The following is a 16062-nucleotide window of genomic DNA, read 5'->3' as shown; positions in this document are numbered from 1 at the left end:
CGTGCCAGAAAACCAGGCGAAACAGTTGTGTAAATCTGGAAGTGGCACAGATTCCAGGACTACCTTCTTATTAAGAAGAGGGTAGTCTATAACAATACGAAAATCTTTGCCTTCTTCTTTCGGATCCAAGGAAACGGGTGCAGCATATGACGAGGTGGATGGCCTAATTACCCCTTCCCGAAGCATTTTATTAATTTTTCGCTTTAATATCACCATCTTCGGAGGTGATAATATATACGGCGCCTGGCGGATAGGAACTCCGTCAGTCAAGACTATCTCGTACCATCAACATAAGTATAGGAGAGGAATCCCCTTTATTAGTTCTGGTACCAGTTGAGCTGTGTGACTGCTCAATTTACGTGCTGGAGAAACCATAATCGCAATTCAACCACAGCTACTCAAAGGAGATAGGAGCTCGGGAACTTTGCTGATGGACATACTTGTGGTTGGTACTTAATTTTGATTTCAACTAAAGAACAAATTTCATTATTACAGAATTACAGAATCAGAAAAACAATATAAAAATTTAATTAGGAACTTTGTCCTCTTAAGAAAATATACAACTAACTTTAACCATCTGGCTGTCTTTGTTTTCTTCCTTTTTTTAAAAAAATTAAAATACCAATGGAATTACCAAAGATCAAGTCTTTAAATTTTGGACGCTTGTCCTTCACCAAACTTAGAAAAACTATGTGATTCGATCATCAATGAATATACAAACAGTATTTTAAAGATAATAATTAGATCTTATTGCAAATGGAGGGCTCAAATGGCTCTTAGCACTATGGGACTTAACTTCAGATGTCATCAGTCCCCTAGACCTTAGAACTACTTAAACCTAACTAACCTAGGGACATCACACACATCCATGCCCGAGGCAGGATTCAAACCTGCGACCTTAACGGTTGCGCGGTTCCAGACTGTAGCGCCTAGAACCACTCGGCCACCCCGGCCGGCTGCAAATGGATCACAGACAGTCACCACCATAAGCACACTGTCAAGTTCATTGTTTACGTAACCAAAATTTACACGACGCTAATGATTCACCTTGAGTTACTTATAAAAGGATCTCGTCCGTCCAAGCGGACAGGCCTGATATTTAACTAAAGGATGGGAGAACGGCTTATACACGGTGGTACTCGGAACAAACGAGTAGAAAGCAACCACCAAGCAATTTCGAAGGTGATGAGGCTGCAAGCCAGGGCAGAAAACACACCGAACACACACACGACCTCAGCCAGCCCGCCAAGGCGACAAACCCCATCTGCCCCACATACCAGATTATTTCTGCAACAGCAAATAATTCACGCGGCAGACAAATTCAACTCGTCATTCACCTTTCTCAAGACCATACAAGGTTTACTAACTACGTGACTATCTGAAACATAACTGAAAACTAAACTGAGACATTTACCTAATAAAACAACAATTAAAATTACACTGACTTAACAAAGCTCTGCCCTTCATATTAAAAGGAAGTTTAAAACCAGAACTGGGCGAAGAGCACACTACTTAACATACACATCAAATTAACACCGCAAGGAACCTTTAAAACAAGCAGTAAAACTCTATTACCTTTTGCATTTGCCGAAATAATTGGACTCCGCACTCTGGAAAAAACACTTGCAAACCTTAGAGTTCGTAAGTTCGGTATAACATTCTCTTATTCAGAACCATCCTTAACTGATCTCCGGCAGATACAACATGCCACCACAAGTTTCACAAATCTTCACAGGTTAACCGCAGCATATGAATCATACGTAACGTAATGCTTCCAGTTACGCTATGAGAGGATGTCCAGCCTGATACGACGGAGCCGCCACCGTTTCGCACGCAAGCGCGTCGACTAATCAGCACCGTACACTCGGCGCGCGTCAAAACGGCGAGGACGGAGACGCCCAAACACCAAAGATAGATACGAGGGGCTGCCTTAAAAACATGTCGCTTCGTTGAATGCCGACCGAAAAGAGAGCTCAGCCACATGCCAAGCCGGGAAACCAATGTCGGAACACTCAAAGATACAAGACCAGACGAGTGTCGATATCAGTGGACGCAAGTCTAACATAACTAGGGCCATTCACCACGACTTAGAGCCGTAAGTTCCCCATCTACCTTCACTCCTCCTTACCTCCGTCGCTACCCCCTTCTATGAAACATGGAAGGATCTTGCTAAGTCTTCTGTAGTACGCTGCCCTACATACTTGAGCAGTATTCCAGAAAGGAGAGCTAGAATAATTGTAAGCATTTTCCTTTGTAGTCTGATTGTATTTTCTTCACCAATAACTCTGAGATTGACACCTGCTTTTCCTACGATTGAGTTAGTTTGATTATTCCATTTCATATCCTCACTATCACTGATTCCAGCTGTGATTCATTGACACTGAAGTCCTTGGATACTACCTTCTGTGTGTTGTGAAGTTCATAGTTTTACATATCTGTACACATTCTTAATATCTTACCCACTTTTAATTCACATGTAGATCTGCCTGGATATCTGTGCAGTTTTCTCCAAGTAGCACTTCACTATACAAAAACTGCTGCATCTGAAAAAAGTGATGTTACGGCTTACAGAGTCTTCCAGGTCATCAATATACAGTACGAGCAGATATTGTCCTAAAAACATCTCCATGGGCACGTCATGAGTTCCTTTACAATTAGAGGTAACTCCAACTCTCCATCCACGATAATATGGCATCCTCTCTCCAAGAAATCCTGAATCCATTCTCAAACTTCATTTAATACTACATATTTTTTTACTTCCTTAATAAGCTTTGGTGCAATAAACACTAAAAATGTTTCCTTAGGTCAGTAAGTATTGCACCTATCTGGACTTGCCCACACTTACTGGATATCATGTGAGACAAACGCAATTTGGAATTCGCACGTCATCTGATAGAATTTTTGTTCGAAATGTTTCATTACATTCAAGCTCAAAATATCTTCTAAGATGATACAAAAGATGCATTTCAATTACATTTCTGAAGATTACTTCTCTTGCCCTTGTCGTAGATGGGTATGAACTGTGCTATCTTCAGACCGATGGACACAGTTTTGATCTGAGGAATCTGCAATATATAAAATAGAGACGAACTGAAAGAAAATTCTATATATACTAGTCCAGGTTTTCCATTGGACCTCACGATCTTGTATAAATGCACTGATTTTAGCCGTTTTTCAATACATATATATATATTATATCTGTACCACTCTTTTTTGCAGTGATATGTGAAATATCAAGAGCTCAGATGGAAACCCTGTTCTAAGCAAAGAAGGGAAGGCAGAAAGGTGGAAGGAGTTTACAGAGGGTTTATACAAGGGCGTTGTACATGAGGACAATATTATGGAAATGGAAGAGGATGTAGATGAAGACGAAATGGGAGATAAGATACTGCGTAAAGAGTTTGACAGAGCACTGAAAGACCTGAGTCGATACAAGGCCCCGGGAGTAGACAACATTCCATTAGAACTACTGACGGCCTTGGGAGAGCCAGTCATGACAAAACTCTACCATCTGGTGAGCAAGATGTGAGAGACAGGTGAAATACCCTCAGACGTCAAGAAGAATATAATAATTCCAATCCCAAAGAAAGCAGGTGTTGACAGATGTGAAAATTACCGAACTATCTGTTTAATAAGTCAGAGCTGCAAAATACTAACGCGAATTCTTTACAGACGAATGGAAAAACTTGTAGAAGCGGACCTCGGGGAAGATCAGTTTGGATTCCGTAGAAATGTTGGAACACGTGAGGCAATACTAACTTTACGACTTATCCTAGAAGAAAGATTAAGAAAAGGCAAACCTACGTTTCTAGCATTTGGAGACTTAGAGACAGCTTTTGAAAATGTTAACTTGAACACTCTCTTTCAAATTCTGAAGGTGGCAGGGGTAAAATACAGGGAGCGAAAGGCTATTTACAATTTGTACAGAAACCAGATGGCAGTTATAAGAGTCGAGGGGCATGAAAGGGAAGTAGTGGTTGGGGAGGGAGTGAGACAGGGGTGTAGCCTCTCCCCGATGTTATTCAATCTGTATATTGAACAAGCAGTAAAGGAAACAAAAGAAAAATTTGGGGTAGGTATTAAAATTCATGGAGAAGAAATAAAAACTTTGAGGTTTGCCGATGACACTGTAATTCTGTCAGAGACAGAAAAGGACTTGGAAGAGCAGTTGAACGGAATGGACAGTGTCTTGAAAGGAGGATATAAGATGAACAACAACAAAGGTAAAACAAGGATAATGGAATGTAGTCGAATTAAATCGGGTGATGCTGAGGGAATTAGATTAGGAAATGAGACACTTAAAGTAGTAAAGGAGTTTTGCTAATTAGGGAGTTTAATAACTGATGATGGTCGAAGAAGAGAGGATATAAAATGTAGACTGGCAATGGCAAGGAAAGCGTTTCTGAAGAAGAGAATTTTGTTAACATCGAGTATAGAGTTAAGTGTCAAGAAGTCGTTTCTGAAAGTATTTGTATGGAGTGTAGCCATGTATGGAAGTGAAACATGGACGATAACTAGTTTGGACAAGAAGGGAATAGAAGCTTTCGAAATGTGGTGCTACAGAAGAATGCTGAAGATTAGATGGGTAGATCACATAACTAATGAGGAGGTATTGAATAGGATTGGGGAGAAGAGAAGTTTGTGGCACAACTTGACTAGAACAAGGGATCGGTTGGTAGGACATGTTTTGAGGCATCAAGGGATCACATATATAGCATTGGAGGGCAGCGTGGAGTGTAAAAATCGTAGAGGGAGACCAAGAGATGAATACACTAACCCGATTCAGAAGGATGTAGGTTGCAGTAAGTACTGGGAGATGAAGAAGCTTGCGCAGGATAGAGTAGCATGGAGAGCTGCATCATACCAGTCTCAGGACTGAAGACCACAACAACAACATGTGAAATAAACTCGGGTATAACTTATGTGGAGAATAACCTACCGACCGATTGCCTCTGTCCTATAGTGTAGTCCGTATTTATACTGTGTCTACTACTGAGAGACTGATTTGTTGAGCGTACACAATACTCGTTGAGTTTATACAGTGCATAACGGACGTTTCACTACTCGATAGTGAACGAAAGCACAACACCAGTTGCAATAACTATCGTTTATGGTAACTTTCAAGATTTTAAGCTGGCTTCTAACCATCCTAAAACGACAAATTCATTATTACACGTGATAATGGGTATATTTTGCGCAAATACAACCTTATTTGTTGTAATCTTTGTTCCATATGATTGCCTGTTCTAATAGGAATGACAAACTTAAAGTCTTTTCGTTAAAAATTTGAGATTTGGTCGTTACAGTATTTCACTGTGGAAATATACTACCTGTCATCTAAGTAATCTGTTTTGTTTGACGTCTATGCAGGTTGACGAGAAATAGGCTGCAAAACTTGTAAGGGTGTTGCAGGATAGGTTGTGATAAAAATAGTTGTTCAGAAAAAAATTGACATTGCGGCGTTTCCGAGTTAACCAATCAGGTCGTCGTCCGCGTGAATCAGCTTGCCAGACACAGTATCAGTATTACGAGAAACAAGACTTCAGCCCCCTAAATGGCACTGAAATAAATCAACGGTGAAAGTTGAAAATTTGTACCGGACTAGGATTCAAACCCGGATGCTCTGATTGTCTGGAATTGTTGTCTTAATCGCCTCGGCTATCCGGACACGCTTCACGGCTCCCCAAACTATCAACCTATGACGCACAAGTAACGCCATTTCCCCTTTCCCCTTCCAATAGGCCTTCCGCTCGTTACATTTGCTAAGTCCCACAGCGGTTCGTAAAATATGGTGCATTTGCCCCGAAAGCATCTAGAGGCGTCCTCGCTCATTGGACAGAATAGGCACCACATTTCAATACGGAGACAGTATTGTCAAACTTATTAGTCACTTGGTTTCCTCCAACCCAACAAACGCAACTTTTGCACACCTAGCTTAAATTATCACTTCCGATAAGGCACTTCCAATTGGTAATGAGCATCTCAACGAGTGGTAACTCACGGACGCAGACTCATAGATGTCTGTGCAACATTGCATTCGAGCGCGTGCAAGGTCTTTAATTAGCACGTGCAATGGCCTGACTGACTAACTTCAATACTAAATAACTCGGAAACAGTCCAACGTATCGAATTTTTTCTTAACAATTATCTCTCAGCACAACTTCCCTTGCAACGTCCTCACAATACTTTCACACTGTTTCTGACCACCTTGTAAATCAGTATGTATTACTATTACAGAGGATTTGCTTCGAATAAAGATTTTAATACATGAATCGTACATTCTTATTTGCACCCATTTCCTCATTTTCTCATCATTAATACTCTGAAATTATTTCGCTTCAATTGTTGCTCGAAGTTATGTCAGCTCGTTCGTACTCATGTTGTTTCCAGAGCCTATTGCGTCTTTATTATTTGTTTCCCACAGATGTATTTCATCCCCTGTGCTACGTTCTGTAATTTATCAGTGTGTTCACTTCCTAACATCTTTTTGCAGCACCACATTTAAAATGTTTCAGTTTGTCTTTTATCCACTTTTACGTCGGTCCTAATTTACGTTCTATACAAGGCTGTCTTACAGACATAACAAATTTCTTCCTCAATTTCAGTTCGACAATGTGCACCAGCAGACCTCTTCATCTGAAAACAGCATTCTTCACCTATCTCACCCTGCTTCAGAATCTATGTTGTTTCGGTAAACTTGTGCAGTTTTGCCAATTCTTTGTCGACGTCTATTGTGGCTTTCACGATTCTCGTATTGTCACCTCTATGGACGCCACGAATCGCCACTTAACTGCTACTGTGGTTATGAACCAAGTAAACACAGTGTGTGATCAAATGCACCCGGGCTCCTCTATTTACTTCGAAATTTGACACTAGATAATACGAAACGCGCAACCGCCAGTATAAAAGCGGATGTAAAATGTTGTCTCGTGAGTAGAGAAACGGCAGAGTGGATCTGTCAGATCATCTCAGTGACTTCGAGCGTGGACAAGTCGTTGCATGTGTACCTGAATAGCAAATCAATCAGTGGCATTTCACCGCCTATAAGTATGCCCAAATCGACTGTTGGTGATTTGATCATGAAGTGAGAGCGGGAAGGAACAACTACAACTAAACTGAGACCAGGAAGACCTCATGTACTGACGAACAAGGACCATCGAGCACAGCTTGCAATCATTGAAAGGGATCACTCGTCAGTTCCAAAGTGCTAGTAATACTCCAGCTACACAATTGAATGTGGTTGGGAATTCAAAAATAATTGGGTGGAAAGCTCATGCAGTTAATCATCAGCCACTCGTTCTGTAGTCGGTGATAAGAGACGCTTGAAATGGTGTAAAGAGCGATGTCATTGGGCAGTGGGTGACTACTAATAAGTGTCCGGATACCGTTCACCGTATGGTGTAACGGATAGAGACAATGTTCTCGATAAAGTCAGAGTTATTTTGTTCTTGTAGGGATAGCGATGCAAAGACTGCCTTTTCGTAGCAAAAGACTTATGTGGGGAGTGGGGGAGGGGGGGAGGGGGGGGGAGAAGTATGGAAACTCCGCTCGAACATAAATGCAGATACTAGCCAAACTTGTAGATTGTGCTGTCGTATTTGATCACGAACGACACTTAAGTAATGTTCCCAAGATGACAATCGCGGTGAGAACAGTTTTCTTTGTAGTTTTGGGTGCATTAGATGAGAAATAAGTGACTTACAATCTGGGAAAATCGTTGTTGGTGGTGCTTCCATAATCAAGGTAGCGGAAACGGAAATGTTTGGTGATTTTAGAGGCACCATATCGGTGATTTATACCGCATACAAGGAAAGCAGGAAAACGTCATCCGCTAATTGATGAAGGTTCCTCGGGTCTCTAGCCGGGTGGTAGCGTTGATATCTCGCGACGTTTCGGGATGTGTCATACAACCCATCTTCTGGCGATCACTTCGCCAGAAGATTGGTAGTATGACACTTCCCGAAACGTCGCGAGATATCAACGCCACCATCCGGCTGGAGACCCGAGAAACCTTCATCAGTATACGCCGGGAAAGCTTACAGTCACATATCATCCGCTAAGTCACAACGCGGACGAATGCGTCTGTCGAGTGATAGCGACAGATGGTCTTTGAAGAAGATTGTGACGAAAAATAAGACGACGACAGCTGTAAAAGTCACTGCAGAACTGAATGCCGTACTCGGAGCCCTGTCAGCACCAGTACAACAGGAAGGGAGTTCCAGAATCATGGAACTGCAGGGCTAGCAGGAATTCCAAAACCCCTCACCAGTGATGCAAATGCTCGTAACAGAGTAACGTGGCGCCGAAACCATCGAACCTGGACTGCGCAGCAATGGAAGCAAGGCATTTGGATGGATGAGCCTTGTTTCACACCGTCTCCAGCTTCTGGCCGTTTTTACCTTCCAGACGTGAAACGTGGTTGGGGGAGAGTGGGGGGGGGGGGGGGGGGGGGTAGGGTTGGGTTCATTTGGTAGTTGAGACCAAACAGCGAAGTCATCGGTCCCATTGGATTAGGAATGGACGGGGATGTACGTAAGCCGTGCCCTTTCAAAGGAACCATCCCGGCATTTGCCTGTAGCGATTTAGGAAAATTACGGAAAACCTAAATCAGGATGGCCGGACGCGGGATTGAACCGTCGTCCTCCCGAATGCGAGACCAGTGTGCTAATCACTGCGCCATCTCGCCCGGTAAACGTGGTTGGGATTCGATGATAAGTTGAGCAGCAATTTCATGGTATTCCATGGGCCTCACGGCTATTCTGGAAAGTAGCATTACTCCCAAGGTTCAGTTTGGGTAATTGGGTTCATCCCACGGCCTAATGTTTGTTCCCCAAAAGTAATACTGTGTTCCAAGACGAGAGGGTTCCTGTTCACGCGGCTCGCGTTACTGGTTTTGTGAGCACGAGCATGAACTGCCCGTCTCTCCTGGCCATCACAGTTCCCAAATCTCAATATTATAGAGCCTTTGTTGTCTACTATGGAGTGAAGCATGCGTGATGGCTGTCCACCTTCGTTATCATTACCTGTTTTGGAGGATGAATGGTACAAAGTTTCCTTGAGAACGGTAAAGGTGCAAGTTACCGTACCGAGACGACTGGAAGCTGCTTTGAAGGCCAGCGGCCTTCCTACACCGTATTGCACATGGTAAGGTGTTGTTATTTGGTGCTTCAATGTTTTTGTCCAGTCTTGCAGGTGGTAGAACAAATCCACTGCAGTAGCAGCTTACATCACTATTGTCCATCCTCTTCTACGATATTTTTGCGAAGTATGAGATTCTCACTGGACAGACAACGAAAAGTGTGAATAACTGGCGTCTTGCTCTGTATTAACACGTATATGATAAATGAGTTTGGAAAGAAAGCATTAAAACAAAATCTTTTTCACTGTAGCTAAATCTCTTCACTAAATTTCGGTCAGCAACTTTCTCCTTAGACTACCAAAACTTTCTGTTGTGGTCCTCGCACATAAAGAGGAATAATCATTAGGGTTAAATAATGGAAGCTAGTGCTCACACAAGAAAACTGACTTGTTCTCTTTCACCACGTACTCTTCGTTAGTGCAACGGTACAGATACAGTGTGAAAGTGGTGTATTGAACCCGTTGGCATTCACTTTAGGAAGAACTGCAGATTAATTGTGTGGGCGCAGATACACTTGTTTAAGAGGTAACATTGTTTCAGTCCAAATGTAAGTAATTCCATTAGAAACAATCGTATTTTATGAGCAAGAATTATAATTGAACTCATGGACCTGTACAAAACTTTTGTCTTGTCGCGAATAGGTCTGTGAACATAGTACGGCTGTAGCCGTACAGTGAAATCCTCTTTGTACTGTTTAAGGTCCGAAGTTGTTCCCGAGACAGCTACATATCTAATGCCCAGTCAGCATAACACGAGTCTAACGTTATGTATTCAGATATTCAGTGTTCTTTGCTGTTAAGTTCACGTTCGGTGCATGAGCATTTAATATTTTGGCATTTGTTTTGTACTGTTAGTCAGCGCATGGTGCAGAATTATGTAATACTGATTGTTCTTGTTACGTCAGGCAGGATAAAATTATGGTCACTTAATTCCACTGATAGTGGTATGTATTAGGCGCCGCTTTTATCATTATTCAGAAATTTTCTGTCATGTCTTTCACTGTAGCCACTGAAATATTATGAACAAATATATGTGCTACAGTCGCGAAACTACCTTTGAATTTTTTTGTACCTCCTCTACATTTTATTTTAGCCTCTTGTAAAACTTTGCCATTGGTCTTTTTAGAGACTATTACCATAAACTTAATTTCTTTACAGATTGTAATCATCATTTCTAGTATCAGCAACGTATTTCATTATTGGTTCGTTGAACACGTGCAATTTGCGTATTTCTCCTGCTTTTGCGACGTATACAGTTCCAAATTCCTCTTAGTTCCGCGCGAATTTCATCAGCGATGCCAAGAGATATATTATGTTTCTGACGCGTAGGACAGTCTTTTTTCCATCCACATTTTAATCTTATCTTCCTTCGGAAGACACTAGGTGTGAAGTATTACCCTTGTATAGAACTAGTAGTTATTCACATTTATCTTTGGGTAAGTTCTCTCTGACACTCGTGTCATATGCAGTTTATTTAAGAAGACCGGTTTAAGAGTATTATCGAAGTTAACTGTAGTCTGAGGTGCACTATCTTTTGAACGCCCTTTCTCAAACAAAACAATGTTTCAACATATATGTAATTGGAGACCGCTGTATTAGCGTGTGAGTGTGCATGTGTTGGGCCGATAGGGTGGCGTGAGGAAGGGGTGCGTATTAAAAGTTACGTGATCATGTACAGTTCCTTCTTCAATCAGACTGTTACGAAAGGTTACCAATAATAAAAGTACTGACGAATTTCAGATGATTTGCGCACGTTGCCTTCGAAATGCAAGAATATGAACCCAAAATCTGACGTAGGTTCGTTTTGCTTGAACAAAGGCAGTGCTCACGTTTTTGATATGAGTATGTATCGTAAATAGCTGCCGAGGAAGGAAATATTGATATGTTTCTTTCGTATGAGTCAATGATGGTGATAAAAACATGTAACAGAGAGACGCACTGGAATAATTGGGCAGAGGAATAATTCAGTATATGCCAAACAGTTACTGTTTCGTAGTGAAAACTGATTACTGTAGTGTTTCGTAGTTGCAATTAACAATATGCATTACAACAACAATGAAACCTGTATGGCAGTACTGCCTGTAATACCCCGATGTGACTAATTTGCGCCGGCCGCAGTGGCCGAGCGGTTCTAGGCGCTACAGTCTGGAACCGCGCGACTGCTACGGTAGCAGGTTCGAATCCTGCCTCGGGCATGGATGTGTGTGATGTCCTTAGGTTAGTTAGGTTTAAGTAGTTCTACGTTCTAGGGGGCTGATGACCTCAGATGTTAGCTCCCATAGTACTCAGAGCCATTTGAACCATTTGAACTAATTTGCGTGATTTTAATGTTTCGCGCTCAACGGCACTTTCCTTCACTAAGCTTTCTAATTAGATGTTGCGTAGATCAGTTGCGCAATGTTGTGAATCAAATCAACTAAAAAGCTATTTACTTAACTTGCATTCAACATGGCATGTAGACGACCTTTAACAGATGAATTCACATAATCCAGAAGAATATTTAGTTTAGTAACAGAAATAAGAATGTAAGATGTTTGCATTCTTCTTAAAGAAAAACCAGAGCTACGAATGTGCGACAGTATTAATTTCGTGAACCGGATTTTGGGTTAACATCATTACACAATGCCTACCTTCGTCAAAGAGCATAGAGTACTGATGAATGAATATGGAAAAGATGTTACGCACAAAGAGTGAAATGCAAAATACAGAGTAGGCGTGTACTTTCATAATGCATTGTAAAGTATTATCTTAATGTTTTCTGCTATATTCCCTTGAGACTGATGTATTGTTTATCTTACACATTTTCAGTTTCAAAGTTATTCATCAGCATTCTATGCTCTCCGGTGTCAATTGCAAAATATTGTACCGAGTGTCCTAGAAGTCTTTCCTTCACTACAAGAATTCATAAGGCATAAAATATGACACATAGACAAATAATTTTTAACTTGAATTGCACACGACATATTCAAGTTTTTGTGTACACTCATACTTACTATGTTTGTCACAGGACCCAGTGAAGTCAGAAAGCCCAATGTGTATTCTGATATCAAGAGACACAGTAACCAAAACTAGTGTAGGGAAAATTCCACGGCGAACCATAGCAGCCATCAGATGTTAACAGCATCAAGAAGTTGTATGCGAAGTTTAAGGAAACGGGGAGCGGCTGTGGTCTCCCTAACACAGGAAAACCTGGCCCTAGTGCGCAGACAATTCAGACAGTGAGTGATGCCTTCGTGAGAAGTCCCAAAAAGTCAGTCCGCAGAGCCTCACGTGAGATACACATTCCGAAGACATCAGTGCATCGCACTTTTTCGTGCCTAGAAAGTCCAACCAACGGATTACAGTGCTCGTTATGACTTTCTGTTGCCGTGTTGACTAAGACTGATGAAGACGATGACTATCTGTAACGTGTCATTTTCGTAGAGCAAACATATTTATTTTCAACGGTGTTGTCAGTCGACACAGTGCTAGGATCCGGGGGTCTGAGAATCCCAACCCTGTGTTTGAGACAGTCAGTTAAACGTGTGCTGCCATTCTTATGCACAATAAAATAATAGGATAATTACAAGACGTACATATAGCCACTTCGGTTGCACAAAATTTTGTCAAATGACCACGGTTTTTATTGCACTAGTGCAATCTTCATAACAATAAAAATTACATGGAATACATGTAATCACACCATGGTTTAAAACGCCCGAGCAAAAGTGCTCTCGTCAAACAGAAGTGACATAGGAATAAAAACTAAAATCTAAACGTATAACATAATACGATCTTTTTTCTTCACTGAAGTGACAATTCATAGCCAGTACATATCTGATACGTTGCAGTTATTTGTTGCGCCAGAGATACAGGACATTCCGGATTTAATTTTCACACAAGAGGGTGCGCCACCTCATTGGGTATTACTGTAGACGTTGGTGCCTATTTGGACACAAAATTTCTGAGAAGATAGATCGGGCATGGTGGTTCCATCAACTGGCCTCTGCGATCACCGCACATAACACCCCTGGGTTTCTTCCTCTGGGGTAACGTCAAGGACCAGGTTTAACGGTCATCAGTGAATGGAATCGCAGCATTAAGGCGCAGAATTACTGAGGGCGTAACATCCATCTTCCATGAAATGTTGACTAACACTTGGGTGGAACTGGAATATCCCCTGGATGTCCTTCGGGCCACGAAAGGGGCACAAATCGAAATTTATTAATTGTGTGTAAATGATATGACACGATTTGCCAGATTTCACTGGTCTCATGCAGATATGATTTCATGAACATAGTTTGAAGCGGCAAATGAAAATTTGCTCTAAATAGAGGAACTGATCACTGGTCTCCTACTTACTAAGCAAGTGCGTTAGCCAATAAGCCACCTTGGAAGAGCGGTTCACACAAATGCACAGATTACCCAGGCACGCCTCCCTTCTCGGTCAAAATTCCCCCTTAATATGAACAGAACTGCCGACTCTCTCCCTGTTCTGGAATAGTACCTCAGTATCGAATATAACTGGGGGATCCAACCTAAACCCCAAGAGAAGGTACTTACGCAAAAGAAATGACACAATTTCAGAGACATTACTGGTCTCATACAGATATCATGTTATCTACATGGGCTGAAGTGGCGAGTGAAAATTTATGCTAAGGCCTGGAATCAAACCCATGTCTCCTGCTTAGTAGTCAGTTGTGTTACCCACTAAGCCACCTTGAGACAGCGGTTCGCCTCAATCTCACGGATTACCCCGGCACACCTCCTTCATCGACCCAAATTCTCTCTGCCCACCAGTCTACATTAAATTCCCACTTACGTTCGATGATCGGGTGCTATTCCGGAATATGGAGAGTCTCGGCAATTCTGTTTCTGTGTAAGGACGAATTTAAAGTAGACTGTGCAGTTGTGACCAAAGTGGCTCAGTGGCTAACGCCTCTTCCCAGTAATCAGGAGACCCAGGTTCGATTCCCGGCCTTAGTATAAATATTCACTCGCTCCTTCAACCTACATCGTGAGTCGTTCATTGATAGTTCCAAAAGCATGGTAGTTCACCGTGTTCTGACAGGGAACTGCCCACCCTCCGTGATAAACAACTGAGTGAAGTCCTCGTTGATAGATATAGACAAATGTCACGCGACATCAGCAAAGGGCCACGAAGGAAGACCGAAAAAAGAGAAAAGTCGGTAGAGCACTTGCCTGCGAAAGGTCAGGCCCCAGGTTCTAGATCCAGTGTGGAACACAATTTTAATCTGGTAGGAAGTCTCAGGAAAGCGCACACTCAGCTGCAGAATGATAATTCTTCCTGAAAATAATCTACAAATTTGTAGATACACATTTTTGTGTTGATTGGAAAGGTTTCCCCAAAGGAACTTTTACAATTTACTTTCTAATTTAGCTTTGTTGTCTGACATTTACATCCACTGGGCAAGTTACGAAAACGTTCGGTAGGAAGATTGTTTCTGAGTTATTTTTGAGTTGACGTCAATCTCAATAAAGTTATGAAGGCTACATACAACTGTCATGAGACAAAACGCCTGGAACAGCCGTCTACAAGACTTTAGCAGGCTAGCACGTGTTGCTCATGAGACACATTGACAAATCACAGTTTTCTTTGTTAAACTCGATTTACCATGTAACATAATTCTTTATGGAGTTTCTTATTTAAAGCAGATATCTTATGTTAACTGTGTAAAACTATTTACAAAGTAACCACAAACATTGGGGCACATTCTGGTTTCAGAAACCATGTCGTCGCTTCTCCTCTCCATGCCCGCCAAATACTAGTGACAGCTTTCTTCCTACACCAGAATTTCGACCAACAATCACCTAGCCGAGCGCCATAATAAGGGCATACACACCACCATTTTTCCCTCGAAAGATAGGAGAGCAGAGTTGCACATAAATTCCCTAATACTGATATGAAATAGTCACCTCAACACTCTGTATGGTGGGAGAATATACACTCCTGGAAATTGAAATAAGAACACCATGAATTCATTGTCCCAGGAAGGGGAAACTTTATTGACACATTCCTGGGGTCAGATACATCACATGATCACACTGACAGAACCACAGGCACATAGACACAGGCAACAGAGCATGCACAATGTCGGCACTAGTACAGTGTATATACACCTTTCGCAGCAATGCAGGCTGCTATTCTCCCATGGAGACGATCGTAGAGATGCTGGATGTAGTCCTGTGGAACGGCTTGCCATGCCATTTCCACCTGGCGCCTCAGTTGGACCAGCGTTCGTGCTGGACGTGCAGACCGCGTGAGACGACGCTTCATCCAGTCCCAAACATGCTCAATGGGGGACAGATCCGGAGATCTTGCTGGCCAGGGTAGTTGACTTACACCTTCTAGAGCACGTTGGGTGGCACGGGATACATGCGGACGTGCATTGTCCTGTTGGAACAGCGTGTTCCCTTGCCGGTCTAGGAATGGTAGAACGATGGGTTCGATGACGGTTTGGATGTACCGTGCACTATTCAGTGTCCCCTCGACGATCACCAGTGGTGTACGGCCAGTGTAGGAGATCGCTCCCCACACCATGATGCCGGGTGTTGGCCCTGTGTGCCTCGGTCGTATGCAGTCCTGATTGTGGCGCTCACCTGCACGGCGCCAAACACGCATACGACCATCATTGGCACCAAGGCAGAAGCGACTCTCATCGCTGAAGACGACACGTCTCCATTCGTCCCTCCATTCACGCCTGTCGCGACACCACTGGAGGCGGGCTGCACGATGTTGGGGCGTGAACGGAAGACGGCCTAACGGTGTGCGGGACCGTAGCCCAGCTTCATGGAGACGGTTGCGAATGGTCCTCGCCGATACCCCAGGAGCAACAGTGTCCCTAATTTGCTGGGAAGTGGCGGTGCGGTCCCCTACGGCACTGCGTAGGATCCTACGGTCTTGGCGTGCATCCGTGCGTCGCT

This window comes from Schistocerca americana, chromosome 3 (assembly GCF_021461395.2).
Source record: "Schistocerca americana isolate TAMUIC-IGC-003095 chromosome 3, iqSchAmer2.1, whole genome shotgun sequence".
Taxonomy (NCBI): domain Eukaryota; kingdom Metazoa; phylum Arthropoda; class Insecta; order Orthoptera; family Acrididae; genus Schistocerca; species Schistocerca americana.
Note: the sequence above shows the minus strand (reverse complement) of the source record.